At 37.8% G+C, this 12,126-nt stretch overlaps 1 protein-coding gene across 3 annotated transcripts in view; it reads right to left on the bottom strand.

The window, feature by feature from the left end:
* Window positions 1-12,126, bottom strand: part of PSME4 (proteasome activator subunit 4) — a 418,332-nt gene that overhangs the window by 119,565 nt on the left and 286,641 nt on the right. The window lies entirely within an intron of this gene.

Genomic DNA, 12,126 nt, shown 5'->3' with positions numbered 1-12,126 from the left:
CTCCACCAGAAACAATAATTCAATCCTCTATAGTCTTTCCAGTTATGTGTTATATGTTGGATGGCAACTCCTGTTAAAATCATTAACAGTTTGTTATTATTCGATGAAATTTGACTTTTGGCCCTCATAGACATTCCAAACAAAACTGTGTCATATGATAGGGCCACAGGATTCTCTAACATACAATTTATTTGACCCCAGATCAATTTCCAAAAATTATTAATAAAAGGACAATAAAATAATAAATGATCTAGAGTTCCAGCCTCAAGATGACAATGCCAACATCTATTAGACTTAGAGCAATCCAATTTTTGTAAGCGAACAGGGGTCCAGAGTGCTCTATGCAACAGGAAAAACCATGTTTGCCTCATAGACGCAGACATTGTACATCTTATCCTCCAAGACCAAATACGTGGCCATTGAGATGCATTAATTTGATGCTTAATCTCAATGCTCCAAATATCTCTAAGTACAGTCCTTGGTTTTTTATTTAAATATCCAGATAATGTTTTATACCACTGTGCGGCCTGGTGACCCATAAAATCTGCCTGGAAGCATAAGAATTCTAGAGTAAAATGAGTATTTAAAGACTTCCATTCAGGGAACCCTGCCTGAATAGCCTGCTTCAATTGCAACCACTTATAACTTTGTTTTTTATTAAGTCCAAATTTATGTTGCAATTGTGAAAACTCCAGCAGCTTACCATCATTAATAACATCATCTAAAGTACGTATTCCTGCTTCAATCCAATCCTTCCAGACAATCATAAAACCGCCTATTTGTATCTTGAAGTTCAGCCATATATTTTGACAAGTAGATTTTTGAATAGTAATAGGAGTTAAGTTGTTTACATACTTTAATGTTGTCCATGTGTCCATTAATATCCTATTGGTTTTCCTTATTCTAGGCATTTTAATGCTAAGCAGATGACGAAGCCTGATAGGAGACATGAGCTGCCACTCCAACCATAACCAATCTGGAAGCTTCTCCATGAGTTCTGGGAGGACCCAATACATACCTTGGCGCAATATATAGGATTGATGAAACCTATAAAAATTTGGAAAATTTACCCCTCCCTCCTCAATTGGTTTTTGTAAAGTCACTAGAGCAATTCTTACAGCTTTACCCAGCCAAATAAATTTACTAAGAATATTATTTAACTTTTTGTAAAAAGACCCCTGAAAAAAAAACTGGTATCATTCCCATTTGATAACAAACCACAGGCAATATCATCATTTTGACAGTTTGAACTCTTCCCCACCAAGATAAATGTAAAGGATTCCATTGCTCACATAACTCTGTTACTTTTTGCAATAAACTTTTTTCATTCATTATAATTGTCTCATCAAGCGTGTTTTTTATCCATATACCTAAGTATTTTATTCCTTCTTCTTTCCAAATAAAAGGTAATGAGTCAAATAATCCTTTTGTGCAATGCACATTTAAAGGAAGAACTTCTGATTTAGTCCAATTTATTTTATATCCTGAAAACTTTCCAAATCTTTCAATCAAAACCAATAAATTTGGAATGGTTGTTTCCGGATTCCTCAAATGAAGTAATATATCATCCGCATATGCAGAAACTTTATATTCTTTATCTTTATGCGGTATACCCTGTATCTCCTCCTCTTGTTGAATAGCTAATAATAAGGGTTCAAGCACTATATCAAAAAGTAAAGGAGACAAAGGACATCCCTGTCTAACTCCCCTTTGCAATTTAAAACAATCAGAAAAATTATTATTGATATATAATCTAGCAACAGGAGAGCTATACAGAGTTTTAATCATTTGTATAAATCCCGAACCAATACCAAACCACTCCATGGCCTGATACATAAATGTCCATTCCACACGATCAAAAGCTTTCTCTGCATCTAGAGACACAGAAAAAGCCGGATCTCCAATTTCTTTTGTTAAATATAACATTTGCAATGCCAATCTGGTGTTATTAGAAGAGTGTCTCTGAGCAACAAACCCTGTTTGATGCATACCAACTATGTGAGGAAGAGCTTTTGCCAAACGTGTAGCCAAAAGTTTGGCTAATAATTTACCATCTACATTTATCAATGAAATAGGCCTGTAATTTGAAACCAACATGGGATCTTTATTTGGCTTCGGCAAAACAATAGTTAATGATTCTGCCATAGTGCCTGATATACAACCTTTCTTTAGTTGATTCTGATATAAATTTAATAAATGAGGTAAAAGAGTATTTTGAAATGCTTTATAAAACTCTACCGTAAAACCATCACCACCTGGAGCGGTCCCTACTCTAAGAGATTTCAATGCTGTTTTTAATTCTTGTAAAGATATTGGATTTTCCAAACTTCTTTTTATATGATCAGGAATCTTCGGACCTTCAATATTATTTAAAAACACTATACCATCTTTTTCTTTATTTAAATAAGACTCAGAAGAATACAGGTTTTTATAATAATTTAAAAACTGTTTTAAAATAGGACCAATCTGAAAATGAGTTTCACCTTTTTCATCTTTTATTGCATTCAATTTCATCTTTCTTTTTTTCACTTTAAGATAATTAGCCAATAATCTTCCCGCCTTATTTGAACTACCATAATACAAAGCTTGCTGACACATAATATTTTTTTTAGCCAAATTAGAAGAAATCTCATTATATTTATATTTTGCTTTTAATAAAGTTTGCAACGTAGAATTCTCCCACTTATTAATCAATTTTAATTCTAAATCTTTTATTTCGTGTTCCAGTTCCGTAAATTGCTTATTTAATTGTTTTTTAGAATAAGCTGAAAATGATATAATTTGCCCTCTCATCGTTGCTTTAAAAGCATCCCATATTATTTCTGTAGATATTTCCTCTGTAATATTATTTTGAAAATATTCATCCATTTTTAATTGAAATTCTTCACAAAATTTTGGATATGCAAGCAATGCATTATTAAATCTCCATACAGGCCTACCATTATCCGGGTCATTAAAATTTAAAGAAATCCACACTCCTCCATGATCTGATAAAATTATTGGTTCTATAGAGGCTTGTGTAACATCTTGTATTAGCCCATCAGAAACAAGAATATAATCAATTCTAGAAAAAGATTTATGAACATGTGAATAAAACGAAAAATCTCGATCATTAAAATGAAGAATTCTCCATATATCTTTTAAATTGCAAGAATTTATAAAATTATCCAACCCTAAAGATTTTAAAATTTTTACTAGGTTTTTTATCCAATAAAGGGTCCACAACAGCATTAAAATCTCCTGCTACTATCAAATTATTAGCAGCCAGTGGTAAAATTATTGGTTGTAGAGTTTTAAAATATTCAATTTGATTCGAATTAGGTACGTACACATTAAATAGCGCCACAGTATTATTGCCCATACTCATGTTCACATGCACCCATCTTCCTAATTTATCTGCTTTCACCATATTAAATCCTGCTGAACATTTTTTATTTATTAAAATTGCTACCCCAGCTTTTTTCCCCACCGCCGGTGCAAAAAAGCAATCTCTCACCCAATTACCAATTAGCTTTTTTGATTCATCTCCATTAAGGTGAGTCTCCTGTATGAAATAGACATCCGCATTTTGTTTTTTTAAATATAGCAATACTTTTTTCCTTTTTATCGGGTGGTTGAGACCATTAACATTTATTGAAAAAATTTTTAAAGTCATTATATCAAATCAAAACAATAATCAATAATATTCTTCACATCAATATTATAACCTCTTTTCCCCTTTTTAAAATTATTATTAGAACCCATCCCCTCCCCTATACCCCTTCCCATATTCTTAATCCCCTCCCCCTCCCATCCCTCCCTTAAATTACTTGCCAACTTTGAAACGCACACCTTGACTAGGCAATAGATAAACTCCCCACAAGCTATATTTATAATTTTAAAACCATTAGCCAGATCATTATCATATTAAAATGAATATCATTTTATCACACAAGACTTCTTTATCAAGGATTACCTCTTTTTTTTTTTTTTCCTTTCCTTTCCCCCATCTCTCATGAACCCTCCCTTCTCTACTCACTCATTTCCATTAAGATATTATTGAAATACATAAATAATCACACCAAATTTTAAAATTACATTCATCCAAACCACATCCATCTTTCATGTCAGATTACATCACATTCCCTCAAGTTAAATATCACTTTTAAATATTATTAAATATATAATGGAAATCTTTTTTCCTAACTTTTCCTATTCAAAAAGTCAATAAATTCCCCAAAACAACAATTTTTATCCCTTTAACATAACCCTCCTAACATTCCATACCCATTTCCACACTAGCATATTTGCTACCCTTTTAATTTCCACTCCATTCACAACATTCTCTTATATCATATGCTTTATATTATAACATCCAAACTTTCCTACATCCTTCGCTTTTACCAAAACTTCTAATTAATTTTTTTTTTTTTTTTTTAATCTCCTCGTATATCCACCATTATTTATATTAAGTTCAGACCAATTTTTATCCCAAACAACAATATTATGACTCTTGTTGCATTAATAGATTTGCAATTTTAAAACTATAGTCCATACATAACAACAAATTTCCTTTTCTTGTAATAAGATGCTATATGTCTCATAAAGTCTCATTTCAAATCTCCTCTTGCTTGCAGATCCATATCAAATTCTATCCTCTCACACTACTGTTTATACATTCTCAGTCTCATCTTTTGATCCACCTTAAATCTCCTTTCCAATTGTTTTGCATAAAGATTTACAATGACCACAATTTCAAACTTGTGGTGCCAATCATAGATCCTTCACATTCTACATATACAAACCCTGTTCCTTTTTTTTTTTTTTTGACCATTGTAGCTCTGTCATTTTTATTTTAAGGTCAGGTCAACTATATACCAGAACCATCTTCAAAAAATCCTCTGCTGCATTTAGAGAATTTCCATTACAATGTCTTATTCCATATATCACAGCTGACTTCCCCTTTTATGCAAATGAAAATTGTAAGGCTTACAAAGTCACAGTCTAACTCTCATCTTGCTTGCAGATCCATTCTATTTAATGTCCTCTTGCTTGTAGTTTATATCTTCTCAATACTATTTAGAACTTATTTCCTTCAATCTGTTTTGCACAATCTTCTATCGTTTCTCAGTCTGTCTGTCTAAACAACAAGTCAGTACAATCCATCTTATTAACCTCTGTCCTTTAAAAGGTCTGTAATATTGCATCTCTTATACTCTTGCAGGCTACATTCCATTTGCCTCATGACAAGATAGAATGTGGAATGTATTTGAAATCCAACTGCAGCCATGCCTTCAGAATCTTATTAACTCTTTTTTTTTTCTTTTTTCTTCCTTTAACATAGAAATTTCCAAACAAAAATAAACATTTCAACCAAGAACACAAATACTTCCATCCAAGTCTCTATTAAGTAGCCATTGGTGATTCACACTGCTCCAAAAACTCCTTAAGTTTATCTGCAGTATCAAAATTCAAAGTTTTATTTTTATAAGTGACCCGCATAGTTGCCGGGTATATGAGCCCATATCTAGCTCCCAGACTTCTCAGCTGTGGTCTCAGGTCTAATAGCTGCTTTCTCTTTTGTGCCGTTGCTCTGGCAAAGTCAGGCACTATGTAAATCTTTGAATCCTGACACTTTAAGTTTTTATTATCTTTAGCTAATTTAATTATTTCAGCTACCTGTTGATATCTAAGTAGCTTAAAGATCAGTGGACGTGGTCCTTTTTGGCTGTTTGATAATCTCGTTGGGACCCTGTGTGCACGTTCTATTTCCAATGGAAACTTGTTTTGCATCGGGAGCACCTTGGGCAAAAAATTAATCAAAAATCCAATCGGATCCGACTTTTCAATTCCCTCCGGGACCCCAAGCACCCTTAAATTGCTCCTTCGTTCCCTATTGGACAAATCTTCCAGCTCCCTTTTCAGTGCTTCAATTTCCTTACTGTGTTCCATGTGCTTTATACTTTCCTCCTCACACTTTTCCACTCTTTTCTCAATTTGATCCACTTTCAATTCCATTGCTTGCAGTTTATTTGATAAACATACCACCTCTTCTTTCACTTCTTTTATATTTTTAGCGCATTCCAATACTATTTCCTTTACCGCCTGTATTTCCTTCATTATGTCTTTATTTTCTACATCCTCCGGCGGCAACGGAACTGACATCGGTGAAGCCGTATCAAGTTTCGATCGCTTCCCGCTTCCTGAGCTGCTCCCCGCTGCCAAATTTTTGTTTTGCTTTCCCGAAGCCATTATCCACCTCTACCTCACTTTTCAGAGTGAAATTTGAATTTTTTCTGGCTATGATCTCTGTCAAATAGCTTGTCTTCACAGAGCAACTCCACTACCCAGCCATTTAGTTCCGCTCCAAAGCCACGCCCCTAAACTCAGTATTTCTTAATCCCTGATCCCATGTTTATAGCTAGAAAAAGCAATGACCTCTCTCCCCTTAATACTGCCTTAGTGGCTTCCTGAAATAATACCAAAGTCTCAGCATGCTATTCATTGCAGTTCACATACAACTTAAGATGTAGGGTGAGAACCTGGGAAACTGGGTTCAATTCTCACTGCAGCTCCTTGTGATTGGGCAAGTCACTTAACCCTCCATTGCCCCAAGTAGAAAATAAGTACCTGTATATAGTATGTAAACCGCTTTGATTGTAACTACAGAAAGGCGGTATATCAAATCCCATCCCCTTTCCTTAAATAAGGAATTCTCAAAATTTAATGTCAAAATATAGATCTAAAGGAAATATTCATCACCTAGTCCCAGCGGCGCTGCTATTCCCTGAAATAGTTATCCAGATGTCCCCAGGGCTTATCTTTGCAGACCCCAGTGTATACAAACTCTTGAGAGACAAAAAATAATCTATCCTTGATATGGTACCGTGAGCTCTAAAAATATGAGTATAATCCACTCCTGTAGATGCTACATCCTCAGCCATCCATCAAGCTCAAAAGGTCACACAGCAATGGTATACCCCTTGGGGGTTTATGGCTTCCTGTGGCTAAGCATGAGACTTATCCAACTGGGGTCAGAAAAACCATTAAAACCTCTCCCAAAATCCTGTATGTGGTTCAAACTCAATTTATAAAATTTAGAATAGCAATTTGGGGCATATATATCTCATAATAGGAACTGTTTACCTGCCACTGTGAGTTGATATAACCCAACCACCCTTATTGATGTAAGTGTTATGGATCACCACATTTAACTCCTTTATAAATAAAATCACCATCCTCTCCCCTGGTGATTCCAATAAGTTCTCCACCCATTCACCAGCATTTTAGTTTGTTATGCACAAGTGGGCAGATGGGTCTCTTGTAATGATGCTATTGATACTCACTGTCTATTCAGTACCTAAAGGATTTTCTGCCTTTTTACTGGGGAGGAGATACCTCCTACATTCCAAGATGCAATTTTCAACATTCTTTATGTGAGCCAACCATTAACACTTCTCAACTATACTGTAAAATTGTTCCAGCCTGCTCTTTCAAAGCTAATCTAGCTATTCTGACTTTGCACCTGTATTCTACCACTAAAGCTCCCCCCAGAAATCCCAAGAAACAAGGTGTCCCACCTTACCTTATACCTGCACCCAATCAATAATGCCCATCCACCTATCTTGTCCAACCCATCACATTATCACACTTCTCTGACCCACCTCCACTTTGCCTACCACAAAAGCCCTCCCCGCCTCATCTAATGATCACCTCTTAGTACCATGGCCTTCCTCCTGCTCCTGCCCAAAATTCCTCCCATGCCTTCCAAATGCCTCAACCTACTCTTCCTCTCCCCATCACTTTAATTTCGTTAAAGTCCAGTAGGGATAACTGACATCTATATACTGCAATCCACATCTCCACAGCATAATCTTAAAGGTGAAAGCTGTCTACACAAGCCCCCCACTGAGTTCAATCACTAAGTCCCTACTGCTGCTCATTATCATGGTCACAATAGGATATAGCTGAGTAATCTTTGGGTATGCCATGAGAGATTCCAGAATTTTACTTTATTTTTAAAAACGCCCTTCATAAATACACACTAGAACAGATGACAAGTATGTTGCATACGCAAAAGTCTGTTAATGTTATGAGCATCTGCGTATGTAAAGATGCAACCGCCAAGACAAGCTTTTTTTTTTTCCAAGATGGAGTTGGGTTAGGTAGTTGGAGGGTGCCTCCCCCCTTGTTTGTCTTGTTTTGAGTTTATTTCTGGTTTTTATCCCTATATTTATTTTTGTCTATTTTTTGGTTTTGACCTGATTTTGGACTGTCAAGGCTGGATGGGAATTTAATTTTATTCTATTCCATTTTATTGGGATCTGACCATTGGTTATGGCAGTCTCAACGGCAGTGGGCCCTAGCCTATCTTTGGTCCCTGGATGAGGTAGTGTCAGCCGCTGTGGGATTGACAGAGGGTCGGGAGCCATATTGGGGCAGGGGGTTGTCCACACATCCTGACATGGTATCGATTTCACCCATACCTGAAAACAATGGCCTGTGTTCCCAGAGGGCCCCTTCTGTCTACCCAGTCCACACAGCCCATGCGACTCAGCGGTGTTATTGAAGTGGAGAAAATAGTCACCAGCCACTTACTGCGCTGTGGGATGATTGTCGATGTTGTGAACCACATTGAAATCATCTCCAGGACATGAGAACTGTATGTGGATAATTCTTCGGGAAAGCTGGCTGTGAGAGCTTTGTATCAGAAAGGAAGCACCTTCGGCAGCCTGGCTGGGATAACATTTGAGTGGAATGTTGTCCAGGATGGAGAGGCAGATAATCTGGAACGGTCTACTGCCATCAGGGTTTTGGAATGCTCAGAGGCAAAGTACATCCCGCCAGATTACATTTTCCTCATGGAATCACAAGATAAACAAGGGGACAGAATCCTGGTGTCAGGAATTCAGACTGTTGCTGGAGTCATGAAGGTTAAAATTTGTGAAAAGATTTATAAGAGAGTTAGGGCTGCTGTGGTGAGTCTGCTATTATTGGAGAACATTTCCCTTATCCCATCTGCTGATACCTACCTGCTGGTTAGGACTTGCATTGCATTGAGTCACAGGGCTGGTGCAAGGAAAGGTCACAGAATTCATCCAACATGCACGGCTGAACAAGGCAGTCATTCTGCCTCGGAGCCGGCACACTCATCTGAAAGGCCCTGAAATGTTTGGAGGGAACTGTGTGAGAGCAGTCCTGATCTGTCATGCAGCAGTTGGTCGTCTGAGATCCTACCTGCCTGCCATGCTATTCCTGCATCGAGATTGGAGAGCCCTGATGGCCTGCATTTGAGTTTTGTCCTGATAGCTCCACCACATTGACTGACCGGACTTTATCTATTATTTCTCTTGTTTTTACTTTAGTTTGTTTTATTTCTATTGGGACTTATTTAATTTTTCGTATTCCTGTTTTATTTGTTTATATTTTATTTTTATTTTATTTCCCTAAATATGTACATACTTATAATACTGTTCATTTTCTCTATTTCTCCATACACTTTAGTTTAGAATATGAGCCCATCTGGGACAGAGAGGGAAGTTTTTTTTTTCTTCTCAATGTGCCTGAAGTCGAGTCCATTTATATAAATTGTAATCAGCTCAGAACTGTGGGATGGGGGGAGGGGGACTTTATTATATGGGAGGGAAAGGGATAAATTTTATTTAATATGAAGAAATGTAGAATTTCAAGTGATGTATTTAAGTTAAAATGTGGTTACTTTTTGATGCAAGTTATAAAAATGAATAAAGAACTTAAAAAAAAAAAAAGACCTATGGATGTATCGGAATATAAATACTTAAATAAATATATGAGCACCTCAGATGGCATGCTGAACTTCAGCCTAAAATATCCATGTGTATGTAGGCCAGGACCATCCTCCAATAGGAAGTCTCAATCTTCCTGCCTGCCAGCCAACCGGAACAAATAGCTTTGTGTATCCTCCCAAAGTCCCACAAATAGGATATTGTTAGCTGTGTAATATAAACTTGCTACCACCTTGATCAGAGCCAGTACAATTTAAGGATACTGCTGCATGTTGCGCTCAATCTAAGTGTTCCTTAGAATCCAAAGAGCCCCTTCTTGCATCCAAGAGAGAGCCTAAACTTGCAACAAAAACTTTCCAACAAGCAATATTATGCTTTTTGTGAAACCAAATGAGAATAGACAGACTTACATTAGTTTCAAGAAACAGTCATTTGGTCTCTCTTGATCCAGCAGGTCCAAAAATGGCTTTGCCTCTGCAAGTATGCTGAAGAATTTTTTATTTATTTATAATTTTATTGTAGCTATATTATGCATAAGAACATAAGAATTGCCGCTGCTGGGTCAGACCAGTGTTCCATCCAGCCCAGTAGACCGCTCACGCGGTGGCCCTAAAGTCAAAGACCAATGCTCTAAATGAGTCCAGCCTCACCTGCATATATTCCAGTTTAGCAAGAACTTGTCCAACTTTGTTTTGAAACCCTGAAGTGTTTTCTCCCCTATAACAGATTCCGGAAGAGCGTTCCAGTTTTCTACCACTCTCTGGGTGAAGAAGAATTTCCTTATGTTTGTACGGAATCTATCCCCTTTCAACTTTAGAGAGTGCCCTCTTGTTTTCTCTACCTTGGAAAGGATGAACAGTCTGTCTTTATCTACTAAGTCTATTTCCTTCAGTATTTTGAACGTTTCGATCAAGTCCCCTCTTTTCAAGGGAGAAGAAGCCCAGTTTCTTCAATCTCTCACTGTACGGCAACTCCTCCAGCCCCTTAACCATTTTAGTCGCTCTTCTCTGGACCCTTTCGAGTAGTACCGTGTCCTTCTTCATGTATGGCGACCAGTGCTGGAATACCAGTGCAGTATTCCAGGTGAGGGCGCACCATGGCTCAGTACAGCGGCATGATAACCCTCTCCGATCTGTTCGTGATCCCCTTTCTAATCATTCCTAGCATTCTGTTCGCCCATTCGCTGCCGCCACACATTGCATAGACGGCTTAAGAACATATAAGAACATAAGAAATGCCTCCGCTGGGTCAGACCTGAGGTCCATCGCACCCAGCAGTCCGCTCACGCGGCGGCCCAACAGGTCCAGGATCTGTGCAGTAAATTTCTATCTATACCCCTCTATCCCCTTTTCCAGCAGGAATTTGTCCAATCCTTTCTTAAACCCCAGTACCGTACTCTGCCCTATAACGTCCTCTGGAATTGCATTCCAGGTGTCCACCACACGTTGTGTAAAGAAGAACTTCCTAGCATTTGTTTTGAATTTGCCCCCTTTCAACTTTTCCGAATGCCCTCTTGTTTTTTTATTTTCAGAAAGTTTGAAGAATCTGTCCCTCTCTACTCTCTCTATGCCCTTCATGATCTTGTAAGTCTCTATCATATCCCCTCTTAATCTTCTCTTTTCCAGGGAAAAGAGTCCCAGTTTTTCCAATCTCTCAGTGTATGAAAGGCTTTCCATCCCCTTAATCAGTCGTGTCGCTCTCCTCTGAACTCTCTCGAGGTAATGCCATATCCTTCTTAAGGTACGGTGACCAATACTGGATGCAGTACTCAAGATGTGGACGCACCATTGCCCGATACAGCGGCAGGATAACTTCTTTCGTTCTGGTTGTAATACCTTTCTTGATTATACCTAGCATTCTATTTGCTCTCTTAGCAGCAGCTGCGCACTGTGCTGTCGGCTTCATTGTCATGTCCACCATCACCCCCAAGTCCCTTTCTTGGGTACTCTCATTCAAAAACATCCCTCCCATTGCATAATTATACCTCGGGTTTTTGCTTCCCACATGCAATACTTTACACTTCTCAACATTGAATTTCATCTGCCATCTCTCTGCCAAGGACTCCCAAGTCTCTTTCCTGGGAGGTCTCTCCAAGTACAGCCCCGGACATCCTGTATTCGTGCATGAGATTTTTGTTACCGACATGCATCACCTTACACTTATCCACGTTGAACCTCATTTGCCATGTCACAGCCCATTTCTCAAGCATATTTATGTCACGTTGCAGATCATCGCAATCCTCCTGCATCTTCACTACTCTGACTAGCTTAGTATCGTCTGCAAATTTAATCACCTCGCTCGTCGAACCAACTTCCAGATCATTTATAAAGATGTTGAAGAGCACAGGTCCAAGTACCGAGCCCTGCGACACCCCACTGGTGAC

This window comes from Geotrypetes seraphini, chromosome 3 (assembly GCF_902459505.1).
Source record: "Geotrypetes seraphini chromosome 3, aGeoSer1.1, whole genome shotgun sequence".
Classification (NCBI taxonomy): Eukaryota; Metazoa; Chordata; class Amphibia; order Gymnophiona; family Dermophiidae; genus Geotrypetes; species Geotrypetes seraphini.
The sequence above is the reverse complement of the archived record's forward strand: the minus strand, read 5'-3'. Positions and strand labels throughout refer to the sequence as shown.